Here is a 12,611-nt window from a genome sequence, read left to right as displayed (position 1 = left end):
TTCTTTTGCTTCTTACATATGAATATGTGAAACTTTTTCTATTTTGAATTCAGAGAGTTCATGTTCTATTTTACTTCCACTCAAAAAGCATACTGTATACCCATTGCATATAAAAATGGAATGAAAATAAAACATGCTCAAAAGCAGATAAGAATTCTACCCTTGGAAGTGAGTGAGTGGTTGATTTGGAAAAGATTCCATAGAGGAAGATACATTTCAATAGAGTCTTGATGAGTTAAAATGGTGCTTGAGTGACAGATAAACAAGAGAAGCAAGACTATGTTTCTTGATGTAGCTAAAACATAAATTGTGCTAAGAGTATGATTAGAAATAGAGAGGTAAAGCTAGATTGAGGTCATCCTGTAAATGATTTGATGACCATGCAAGGGACTTCAGTCTTTGTGCTCTAGTAAGTCAGAGTAGAGACTTCTTATTTTATTTAAAATATTTTTAGGCCAGGCATGGTGGCTCATACTTGTATTCTCAGTGCGTTGTGAGGCTGAGGTGGGAGAATTTCTTAAGGCTAGGAGTTTAAGACCAGCCTGGGTACACAGCAAGACCCTGCCTCTACAAAACAATTAGCTGGGCATGGTGCTAAAAAATTAGTTGGGCATGGTGTATTCCTATAGTCCTTGCTACTCAGGAGGCTGAGGTGGGAGGATTGTCTGAGCCCAGGAGTTCAAGGTTACAGTGAGCTATGATCATGCCATTGCACTCCAGCCTGGGTGACAGAGCAAGACCCTGTCTCTCTAAAAGATAAAATAAAATATTTAAAAGATGTTTACTAAAGTAATACATATGAGTTATTAATCAAATGGTTTATAAGGACTTACAATGAAAAAACCATAGTCCTTTGCCCCATCCTTATGCACTTCCTTTTTACCTCATTTAAGCTGATTGTATTAATAGATTTGTTAATCTAGGGCATTATCCAAGGATTTTTTGTCATGGCATAAGGATATTTAGCTAACTTACATCATACCTCTACTATTTCATTCATTTCCCCCATGTCATTATTATTATTTTTTATTTTCAGCCCCTTTGTGCTTACCATTGTAACTTTAAGGAATATATTTAGATGATTTTTTTCCATCAACTATGTAAAGTATCCTTTAACTCTCCACCACATAAAATGAGTATACCAGCCTTCTATTTTATCCCTTTAGTTTTCTTCCCCTTTGAAGTCTTCTTTATCTGATGTGAATATAGATACTCCTTAAAAAAAATTTGCACAGTATGTATTTTCCATCCTTTTACTTTCAACCTATATCATTATATTTGAAGTGAGTTTCCTGTAAGCATCGTATAGTTGGGTCATGTTTTTAAATCCACTCTGCACTCTTTTTTGTATTTAGACCATTTATATTTGAGATAATTATTGACATGTTGGAGCTTCAGTGTGCCATTTTATCTTTCTCTGTTGTTTTTCATCTGTTTTCTTTTTTCTGCCTTTCTATGGGTTATGCGAATATTTTTTAGAGTTTCATTTTATGTACAGTGTTTTTGAGTGTATCTGTTTCATAGTTCTTTAGTGGTTACTCTAGGTATTCTATTATATAAACATAACTTATCATAGTCTACTAGTGTCATTATTTTACCAGTTCAAGTGAAGTTTAGAAAGCTTACCTTTCTTTACATGACTTTACTTTTATACTCCCTAGTCATATATATCATCTACATACATTGAAAAACACATCAGACAATGTTATAATTTTTGCTGAAACCGTAAAACATAATTTAAAAAACTCAAGCACAGAAAGTCTATATTGTATTTATTCATATTTTTGCTTCCTGTGTTCTTTCTTTCTAATGTTTCATTATTCCTCCTTTTGTGATTTCTTTTCTATGTAGATAACTTCCTTTACCCATTTTTTATGGTATATCTGCTGGCAAAATTTCTTAGTTCTCCTTCATCTGAGGATATCTTGATTTACCTATCATTCTTAGAGAATATTTTTGCTGAATACAGAATCCTGGGTTGACAGTATTTTTTTTTTCAACACTTGAAAAATGTGCCATTCCTTTCTATGGCTTCCTCATTTTTGCCTTTTTTAGTATTTTTTTTTTGGTAAAATATACATAACAAAGTTACCATTTTACATGTAAAATGTAGTGGCATTATGTTCACAATGTTGTACAACCATCTGCACTATCCCTTTCCAGAACTTACCCATTAGGCAACAACTCCCCATTTTCCCCTCTCCCAGCCCCTGGTAACCACTATTTAACTCTTATCTTTGTCAGATAATTCTAATATTTCTATAATCATGTTGGCCTCTATTGATCATCTTCTTTCATTCAGTTTGAAAATTTCCTGGTTATTAGTCAGACAAGCGAATTTCGGTTGAAACTTAGATGTTGGGGTATTATGTTATGAGCCTTTGTATCTTATGTAACCTTCTTTTAATTGTCTTTCTGTAATACAGATCCAGCAAGAGAAGCAAGGGCATTACCTTCTTTCAGCCAGGTGTGGTAAATGTCCAGGCTCCCCACTCAAGTCTTCATTGACACCTAAGGTGGGGCTTTTCATTACTGCTGAGCTCTATGAACTATGGTTGGAGGTCTGACTTTCCTACAGGCTTCCACAAATACCTCCCTGGCTAGGATGGGTAAGAGTGGTTCATTACTTAAGGTCATTATTTGGTTTCTGCTGACATCATGGGGTGAGAGGTGGCCTAATTACTGCTTGGCAGTGGTCAAAGTCTTAACTCTCCACAGGGACTCCTCTGACACCATCCCAGTGGAGAAGGGGGCACTCCATTGCTGCTGGGTGGAGGTAGAAGTCCAGATTCCATTGAAACTGCAGAGGAGTAGGGGGCTCATTACTGCCTGGCAAAAAGTGAAAGTCCCAGTTCCTACTTGTCCTTCTCTGACTCTGTCCACCAAGGCAGTAGTGTTTGGGTGCCTTGATATAGCCTTGCAAAGGTGGAAGTCTAGGCTCCCTACTTTGCCTTTGCTGGCATGGGTGGAAGTAGGGCCACAGTTTTTTCTGTGGTTGGAGTAGAGTGGTTATTGTCTGAACATTTCCTATCTTTCTCAGCAGGCCCTTTCCTGATTACTTTGATAGAGAGAGCAGGCTTTTCTCAGACCCTTTTTGTCTGCATCTTTGGCATTTCCAGGTTTCTGGCTTCTTCAGCTCAAAATCTGATAGATATGAGGCAAAAAATTAAAAATCTGAAGAACTTACCACAATGTTCTTCCTTGGTTCTGAGTTAACTTCTTGGTCTGCTTTCTTCTCTCTGCCTTCCAGTCTTCTTATGTTATACATACACATAATGTCCAGGGTTTTTAGGTGTACTTAACAGACGGAATAGGGAAAGGTGCACCTACTGCAACTTTCTAGAAGTGGACCTCCTTATATAATTTAAAAAATAAGTCATATCATGTTTCTGACCTGCTTACAATCCTCAATGGCTTGTCACTGCACTTTAAGATAGTTATCACATAGATTACAACCCCGTTTTCTCTAACTCCAGCCTATTTCTCTAGTCTCTTCTTATGCCTTTGCCCATTCACTGTTTCAGCCATGCTAATTTCCTTTCTATTCCTCAGTCATCTCAAATTCTTTATGCCTTAGAGATTTCACACATGCTTTTATTTCTCCCTTGAATGAGCTATTTCTGGTCTTTTCATGCCTATATTCTTCTTATATCTCAAGACTGTGCCTGAAAGTCACCTACTCAGAGAAGTATTTTCTGATCATCTTAGGGAGTTTCCTCTTTCCTTCACTCCAGTTGTTTTCTATCACTATACCTTGTACATTTCATACCAGTGCTTTTCATAATTTGAGTTAACATATATTTTTTGTTTACTAGTATATTGCATGGTTTGTAAGCTCCAGAGGGTCAGGAACCATGTCCATTATATTCACTGATTTACCCATGGTGCTTAGCCCAGTACCTGGTGCACAGTAACCATTTAATAAACGTTTGTTGAATGAATGGAGATGAAACATTTTACATGGTATACAATAACTGTTTAATAAATGTTTGCTGAATGAATGGAGACCAAACAAAATACACAAATTACATTGCCATCTTCTTTTTTAAAATTTCAACTTTTATTTTAGATACACGGGATACATGTGCAGGTTTGTTACATGGGTATATTTCACCTAGGTAGTAAGCATACTACCCAATACATAGTATTTCAACCCATGCCTCCTCATCAGTAGTCTGCAGTGTCTATTGTTCCCATGTTTATGTCCATGTGTCCTACTTATAAGTAAGAACATGCAGCATTTGGTTTTCTGTTCCTGCATTAATTCACTCCAGCTCCATCCACGTTGCTGGAAAGGACATGTTTTTTGTGGCTGCATAGTATTCCATGGTGTTTTACGTACAACATTTTTTTTCTTTATTCAATCCACCAGTGATGCGCACCAAGGCTGATTCCATGTCTTTGCTGTGTGTGGCTTTATTTCTGAGTTTTCTATTCTGTTCCATTAGTCTATGCATCTGTTTTTGTACCAGTACCATGCTGTTTTGGTTACTGTAGCATTACAGTATAGTTGGAAGTTGGGTAGTGTGATGCCTCTAGTTTTGTTCTTTTGACTTAGGATTGCTTTGGCTATACAGCCTCTTTTTTGATTCCATATGAATTTGAGAATAGCTTTTTCTAATTCTGTGAAGAATGATGTTCATAGTTTGATAGGAATAGCATTGAATCTGTAAACTGCTTTGGGTAGTATGGCCATTGATTCTTCCAATCCATGAATGTGGAACGTTTTTCTATTTATTTGCATTGTCTCCGATTTCTTTCAGCATGGTTTTATAGTTCTCCTTGTAGAGCTCTTTCATCTCATTGGTTAGCTGTATTCCTAGGCATTTCATTTTCTTTGTGGCTATTCTAAATGGGATTATGTTCTTGACTTGACTCTCAGCCTGGACATTGTTGGTGTATAGAAATACTACTGATTTTTGTGCATTGATTTTCTAACCTGAAAATTTGCTAAAATAGCTTATCAGTTCTAGTAGCCTTTTGGTGGAGTCTTTAGGGTTTTCTAAGTATAGAATCCTATTGCCAGTGAAGAGAGAGAGTTTCACTCCTTCTTTTCTTATTTGGATACTTTTTATTTTTTTCTCTTGCCTGATTGCTCTCTATTGCCATCTTCTAATATAGAGAGATAGATGCTTTTTTATTTACTAATTTGGTATGCACTTATATTTTCATACTGTGACATACACTCATAATACTTTTGTATGTCTCTGTCATTTCGCTTGCTACATTATATCAAAAATATATATTTGTATGCTTTTGTGGTTTACAGGCTTTGAGGACAGAAACCATGTTTTACTCATTTTTGTATTGATAGTGCTTAGCACAGGGCCTATACAGAGTAGATGCTCACTTTGAAAAATCAATGCATGACAGCTTGCATTGTATTATAAACTATGTGAAATAGTTCCTAAGAGTAACTAAACCAAAATATTTTCATTACATTACCGAAATAACTGTTTTCTTTCAAAATCAAGAAAATGTCAAAAGCAATGACACACTCACATGCCTCTCTCTCTTTCTGGATACAGTTCCTGGTCAGTAGGAAAAACTGATTTTGTTCCAACTTGGTATGAGCATCCTAAGTTACCCAATCTTCCGAGAAGTAAATAAGACCTATTTGAGAAAAAAAAAAAAAAAACAACCTATAGAGAAGGGAAACTACCTTTCCCATTCTCCATCTTTCATACTCTGTAGTCTGTCAATTATTAGCCAAATATTAAACAATTGCTCTCTTACCTTAAGCACTTTTTCATTAAAATTTTTATCTGTCTATAGAGATGTACCAGTTAACCTATAAACAGGACCTTTCAGCTTATCTAGCATGAATTTTGCCAGTTTACATTTGCCACTTCCAAGTAAGACTGCTAAATGTTCAGATGAAAATGGACCTATAATCTTGAATGTGAGAGCAATCCCTAAATTTCTGTGTCTTGTAAATAACATTAAAGCTCAGAATAAAGGCTTTAGATCAGAGTCTTTCCTTTGTTTCCTATCCTGCAATATCAACACAGGATTTTTATTAATTATGGGTTATCTTAGGAGGCCCGAATCATTAGGAAAAATGTAGTCTTTTCAAATCCGAAACTGAGTTGCTGCTGCTGCTGCTGTTGCTGCTACTGCTGCTCCTGCTGCTGCTGCTGATTTACTAGGCCACGCTGGACTGGCCTAGTTTATCCACAGGCAGAGGTTCAGCAGATCTCACTCCTTTTGGGAGTATTTATGGGCTTCCTAGGTCAGATCTGTGCCAAGTGGTCAAGCAGTACCTATGCAGCAGCATGGTGGCAGCTGCTAAGTGGGCTTGTCACACTTCCATAGATTCTGCCAGTAAAGAGACAACTCCTAATAGACTGAGAAAATTTATTATTTACACAGACAGCAGTGCAAAATCAGCATGGTGTCGGCTCCCCATGTCCCTAGTCCCATAGGATAACACCAAATCCTAAGGGACAGATGATAGAAGACAAAGATGTTGGGTCACTCGGTTGTTGAAGAACCAACTCTAAACTACAGCTAAATCACTTTTAGTCTGAAACTGTATCCAAAGTTTGGGTAAGACGGAAAGTCCCATGCTTCACTGGAACCACGGTGGCAGATGAGAAATTGACTTGGGATAGTTCTTCACTAGATTGACTGTCTTGCCATGTTCCAGGTAGGATTGTAGAGCATTCTGCCAAAACATGTGTCACAATGCAATTGATCTTTGCCTACATGGCTTATGTGGAGATGTGTAAGATCCCAGGGTGCCACAGCAAAGCTGTTCCCCTACTGCTGATGGAGGGGGGATTTCAAAGCCGTCCAGTTTAAAGAGTGCCGTCATACTACTAGAAGTGGTAAAACATAATCAGATAAGAGTAGGTGTCATTATTAGTGTCTGGGATTTCATCAGAAAAGATTAATGCAAGTGGTAGTGGCTAAATTGGAGAAGAATTGTAGTCATTCATTGTGGATCCATCTGAATAAAATATACACATAGATAGGCTATGGGGTAAGATAGAAGGAAAATCAACTTGTGAAAAAAGTAATGCCCTATATACCAAGCCTCCCTATTCTGACATCTAGTTCTTTCACAGACCTTAATAATGCCATAAAAGATATAAAAACTGACAAAACTACCAGATTCTTTTTATCAGTTCTTATTAGAACAGCATCATTTTTGCACCTCACACAATTTTTCACTTCTTCTTTCTACCTGAAATTCTTTGTTCATTGAGGTATCATGACACTACATTCTCTTGGTTCTTCTTATAATTTACATACCTTCTCTTTCTCTTCTGTGGGCTTCCTCAATGGGGCATCTGACATCCTTCCTGTCTCATCCATATTCTTGTTTTAGCAGTAACTCTCAAACATATATCTTCAGCCCATACTCAGCTTCACATTCCTATACATGAGCACAGAAGCTACCTACTGGAAATCTCTTCTGGACTTCCCTATAGATATTTCATGTTTAGAATGTCCAAAACATAACTAATATCTCAGATCACTTTCCCCTCCCAAATCAGCACCCTTTATTTTTATGTTATATGGAGGAGAAACAATTTACCCATTTACCCAAGCTAGAATCCCAGGAATCATTTTTGATGTTGCTCTTTTTCTAATCTCCTGTATCTAATCAATAACCAAGTTCTCCTGTATATTTATTAAATATATCTTCTTCTCTCCATCCCCACCTCCACTGCCCTATTTCTGACCTGAGTCATCTCTTCACTGGACTATTGCCACATCCTCTGAATTGCATCCTATCTCTCTGGAATCTGTTTTCTCCACTGGTACCAGAGTAGTCCATATAAAACACAAATATATAAATATGACCAAGTGACTCCATTTCTTAAAATCCTTAGAGGGCTCTATCTTGGACAGTTTGATTTTTCCATAATCTGGCGGTTGTGTATCCCTCCCACCTCATCTCCTGTCACCTCTTGCTTTGGTTTTTAATGCCAGTAATCCAGGTACCTATACATAGTGCTCTATAACTTTGATTGCACTGTCCTTCTGCCTATAAGCTCGCTTCTGCATTATTGCCTGGCTGTCGTCCTTTAAAATCTAAACCAGGCATTATCCTTTCCATATAGTCTTCCTCCCAGCTGTTAGGTACTTCTCTTCACATATCACTGGACACATCTATCATTGCACTTATCATATCATCCTATTAAATCAACTACACGTTTCTGTTTCTGCTACCAGTCTATGAAAATCTTGGTCATCTTTGAATCCACAAAATCAAGCTAATTTTTCTGATCAAAGGATACAACTTGAGCAGCACATTGTGGCAAAGAAATGTTTGTTGAATAACGAGTTTATATGCCTGTCATTTATGGCTGACAAGTGCACTGAAAACTTTCCTGGTGGGCTAGGACTTTATGCGTTAAGAAAACTAGGTTTCCTAATCTTGGTGGGCTCTGGGATTTTTATTAGATTGTGATTAATGCAGCAGGGAGGGGCCCTGGAAAGAGCCCTATAAAACCCTATTGGGATAACCTCAACTCAAGCCAATTTCTCTTCACCCAGAAAGTATTGCTGTATATGTTGGTCAAGAAAGGACATGGCTGAATTTAACACAGTTTACCCTAGAGGCAGAATAGCAAAGAAAGAATTCTCCTAATTTAATTATCCTCTCTGAGTGCTTCTCCCTGTTAATCTAGAGGAGATTTGGCCCAGAGCAGTGCACTGAAGGCCCATTTACAGTTAAGGCCTCTTTCTACTTGCATCGCTGATGATTGGAAGCTTAGACAGATTGCTATCAAGTGTTGGGTATATCAGAGGCTTTGGTACTTAATTCATAGCTGTTAGTTGGAATACACTGCAAAGAAATTGTTTCAGAAAATTTGCTGAGATTTCCCTGGAGCAAATTTTACATATTGTTCTTGGGAATAATGTGTTTTGTTAACTAGTCTTACCAGAAATGCCTAATTTTTTCTGATCAAGGGGTATAGTTTGGGCAAGCATAGAACACCAGTTTTTGAAATTATAGGAAAGATCTGGGCAAAAATAAGTGGAAAAAAGGGGCTCCTGTCCTTTCCTCTAGTTTAGATAATGGACTACCCTCACAGCTGTTCTGTGTTGTCACTTCTCACTACCCATTAAAAGACAACAGATAAAAGGGAGAAAATAGTTTGATAAAATATTACTCACTAAAATGGCAAGAATTCTAAAAATCAAACAGACAGCTATAGCAAAAAATACTAAATCTAAGTGAACTGGGAAATTACCAAAAGGACTCTGCAAGACATTTTGTATAAATGTTAAGCAACTAAAAACATTAAGATATGTCTTATATGACAAGTCTGAGGTCTGATGCAGAGCAAGTATTTTAACAGGAAAAAACGCTAAGTGAAGATTATGGCCCCTATAAGATAGTCTAGGTCGGACAAGGTAGGGATCAGAGATACTAAGCTTGCAGCTCAAGAAGAAACATTCCTATTTTTTACTCCTTACTTTGGCCCCAAAGGGACAAAGGCTTGAAGGTCTTTATTCCAGTGGAATGCTCCCTCCCTATCTGACCTAACCTCTGAAAGTTAGATCCTCTGAGCACCCAGCTTCTACTTAGGAAACCATTTGTAAATTCCATATCTGAAGTCAATTAGAATCACTTCTTTTACTATAAAATCTTGAGAATATTTTGGTCAAGAGAGTTTTTTAAGTGAAATCTAGAGGGAGTAGAAAAGACCAAACTATAACAACTAGTGCCATAAATTGACTCGCGATTATTTTTAAAATAAAAAGATCATTTAAAGTGATTCATTTTGATATGGGTGCAAATATCTCACAAGTTATGTTTCCAATTAATTTAATATTTATACTCTGCTTCCAAAAAGAATCTAAGGCTGCTTCCAAAGATCAATTTTGCTTTTATATCTAGACTATTGAAGTAAGTGTGACATCATACTATTTACTGCATTATGTTTTAGTATGTATTTTATGACAACACACTTTCACCTAATCTTTGAGACTGTATTTTGCATTAGGAGAAGGCAAAATTAAGTTGCTAAAGTCTGTATGTAATCACATTACACTACACTTACAAAAATGGAGCGAGGCATTAACATTTTGACTAACAAGCAAAAAAATAAAATAAAATCTAGTTTATTTGAAAAGTTGTGAAAGGAAAAATGTAAGAAAGTTTTAGCTGAGTCATTTGTAGTTAAGAATAAAAGAGTGAAGTCAACGAAGATTTAATCCGTTTTTCTTTCCCCCAAATCAAGAATATTTGAAGTAAAAAGCCACTTATGTTCTGAACAAATTAAATGAAGTAATTAATGCCCATTGTATTGTCAAAATCAAAGGCAAATGCTATGTTTTGTAGGGGAAACCTCAGGGAGAAGGAATTAGGGCAAATATTTAAGACCTTGGTAAAATCTACTAGATAGTATAACTCCACACCTACATTTTGTTTCAGTCGTTATTAGTTCTTAGATTTATTTTTTAATAATCTTAGGTGATTAGACCAAATGAATTCCTTACTTTAACATAAATAAGAGGAGAACATATATGACTGAATTCTGACCTAGGGTCTGCCTCAAAATCTTTCTCGGGGATCTTGTTTTCCCATCTTCTTTGGCACTGGTCTTTTCATGAAATACACATCTATTTTATTTTTACTGTATCCTGGTCTTTGACATTTGTTTTGATATTCCACTCATTAAGCAAGCAACATCTCACTTTGGACCTGCCTGCACAGTATGGTTGCTTGTCCTGCAAGCCAGTCTCAAGGTGCAGTTTGGTGTGTCAGTCAAATTTAGTCATTTTCTACAGAGTTGCTGTTCTCAGAGTTGCTGTTTAGGTTCTGGTTAGGAACACTCAGGGTGACTCTCGCATTTCTTTGTAGTTACTTCTGATGAGACATATTCTGTTAACACAATGGGCTTTCCATCACTCATACTGTTCGTTTTGTGACACTGATACAACTCTTTTTACTAGTTTTAAAAGTTCACATTCTGGAATCACCTTAACTTGGTGCAACATGACATTAGACAAATTACTTTCCCTTTTTAAGCCTTATTCATTAATTTATCCAACATTTATTGAATTATGTGTAATAGGTTTGCAGATAGGAAGTGAATGTGATAGGCAGGGTTTTCTTATCTGTAAAATGTGGCTAATGATGAGCTGTTCTGGACGATAAAACATATGTAAGGTACTTAGCACCATGCTCAATAAATATTCATTGTTATTATTAGCAGTATTATTTTGATAAAATTACTTTTAACATCTCCCTATGACTGTAGCATCACAATGTATCCTATATATATAATGCTACTCCTTCAATTATTGACACTGAAAACGGTCTTTTCTAGAAACATTGATGTAATGTTCTTAGACTCTTGGAATGTAAGCACTCCAAAATACAATACCTTTCACACCTGGTCAGCCAAGAAAAAACTGTAAGTCACAACCACGATCTGGATTTTGAAAGTAAGGTGTTGTATCTGTGTCCTCTGAGTGTAGGCTTGTCTAGATAATTTTCTAAATGTCTTTCCAAAATTCTGCATATACTTCTAAGTTTGGATAGTTAGAAAAATAAAGAAGCCTAAATACAGGCCATCTTAAATTTTACTTGTTCTCTATCACTAGCATTGAAATCAGCAGTTAAAAACATCACAATATTTTAACTACTGTGGTTTTAGCTGTTTGTGTGTGTGTGGGGGGGGTGTCATCAACTCACGCCAGTTAAAGAACGTGGCATTTCTGCATCTTATAAAATTGAACCAGAGAAAGTGGGTTACCACAGGAACTGGCAAAACTTATTGGCATTACTGGAATGCTTATTTAAAAAGTTTCCCTTTTACTTAATGGACCTATTTAAGAATGATACAGAGAAAACGCCTAAAACGGTGGTAGAGAGTTTGCATCTACACTCTAGGAATATTTGTCTTTTAAAGTGAAACCTCATTAGGCAAACTGTATTTTACTAACGGTTGCATAGTAGCCTGTGTATGGTTTTTGAAGAAAACGAGTTTTGAAAAATCATGTTTACAATTTGTCACTCATTTTAAATCCCATTGTTGCCCTTCGGTTCTTATTAATATATAAGAATATCGAACACAAAATGACATCCTCTAAAATAGGTACTTTAGAGGAGTTGGCCGAAAACCTGAAAAAGAGCCTTTTAAAATGGCACTTAGGGCAGAACCTGTCTCAGGATCCCACAACCAGCAGCTGGCAGGTAACAGCCTCAACGCCTGACTTCCCAGGACCCACTCATCACCCGGGGAAGACCCGACAGCACTAGCCCTCCTGCCTCATCATCGCTGGGCTTCTGGCAGGCGGAGCCTCGTTCTCGTCCACGGCAGTCCACACCTCCGTCTCTGCAGGCGTACACGGGTCTCGGGAATCACCTCAGGAGCCCACTCAGCAGCGGGGAGGCCGAGGGTGAAAGCGAGAGCCAGGAAAGCCCGGGCTCTCCCTGTAACCCCCGCACTCAGTGGTGTCCCCCTCCCCTCGGTGGTGGGGCCGCGGATACCTCCTCAGCCGCCTCAGCTGTCGGAGTTCAACTGGTGGGCGGCCCGTCTCGCCGTGGCCGCCACCGCCGGGTCCCCTCAGAGGCCTCACAAAGCCATGCTCCAGCCGCCCGCACCTGATTGACTGACCCCGGGCTCTGGCTCTGCCTCGCG

Source organism: Trachypithecus francoisi, unplaced genomic scaffold (assembly GCF_009764315.1).
Source record: "Trachypithecus francoisi isolate TF-2019V2 unplaced genomic scaffold, Tfra_2.0 Lachesis_group6, whole genome shotgun sequence".
NCBI lineage: Eukaryota > Metazoa > Chordata > Mammalia > Primates > Cercopithecidae > Trachypithecus > Trachypithecus francoisi.
Note: the sequence above shows the minus strand (reverse complement) of the source record.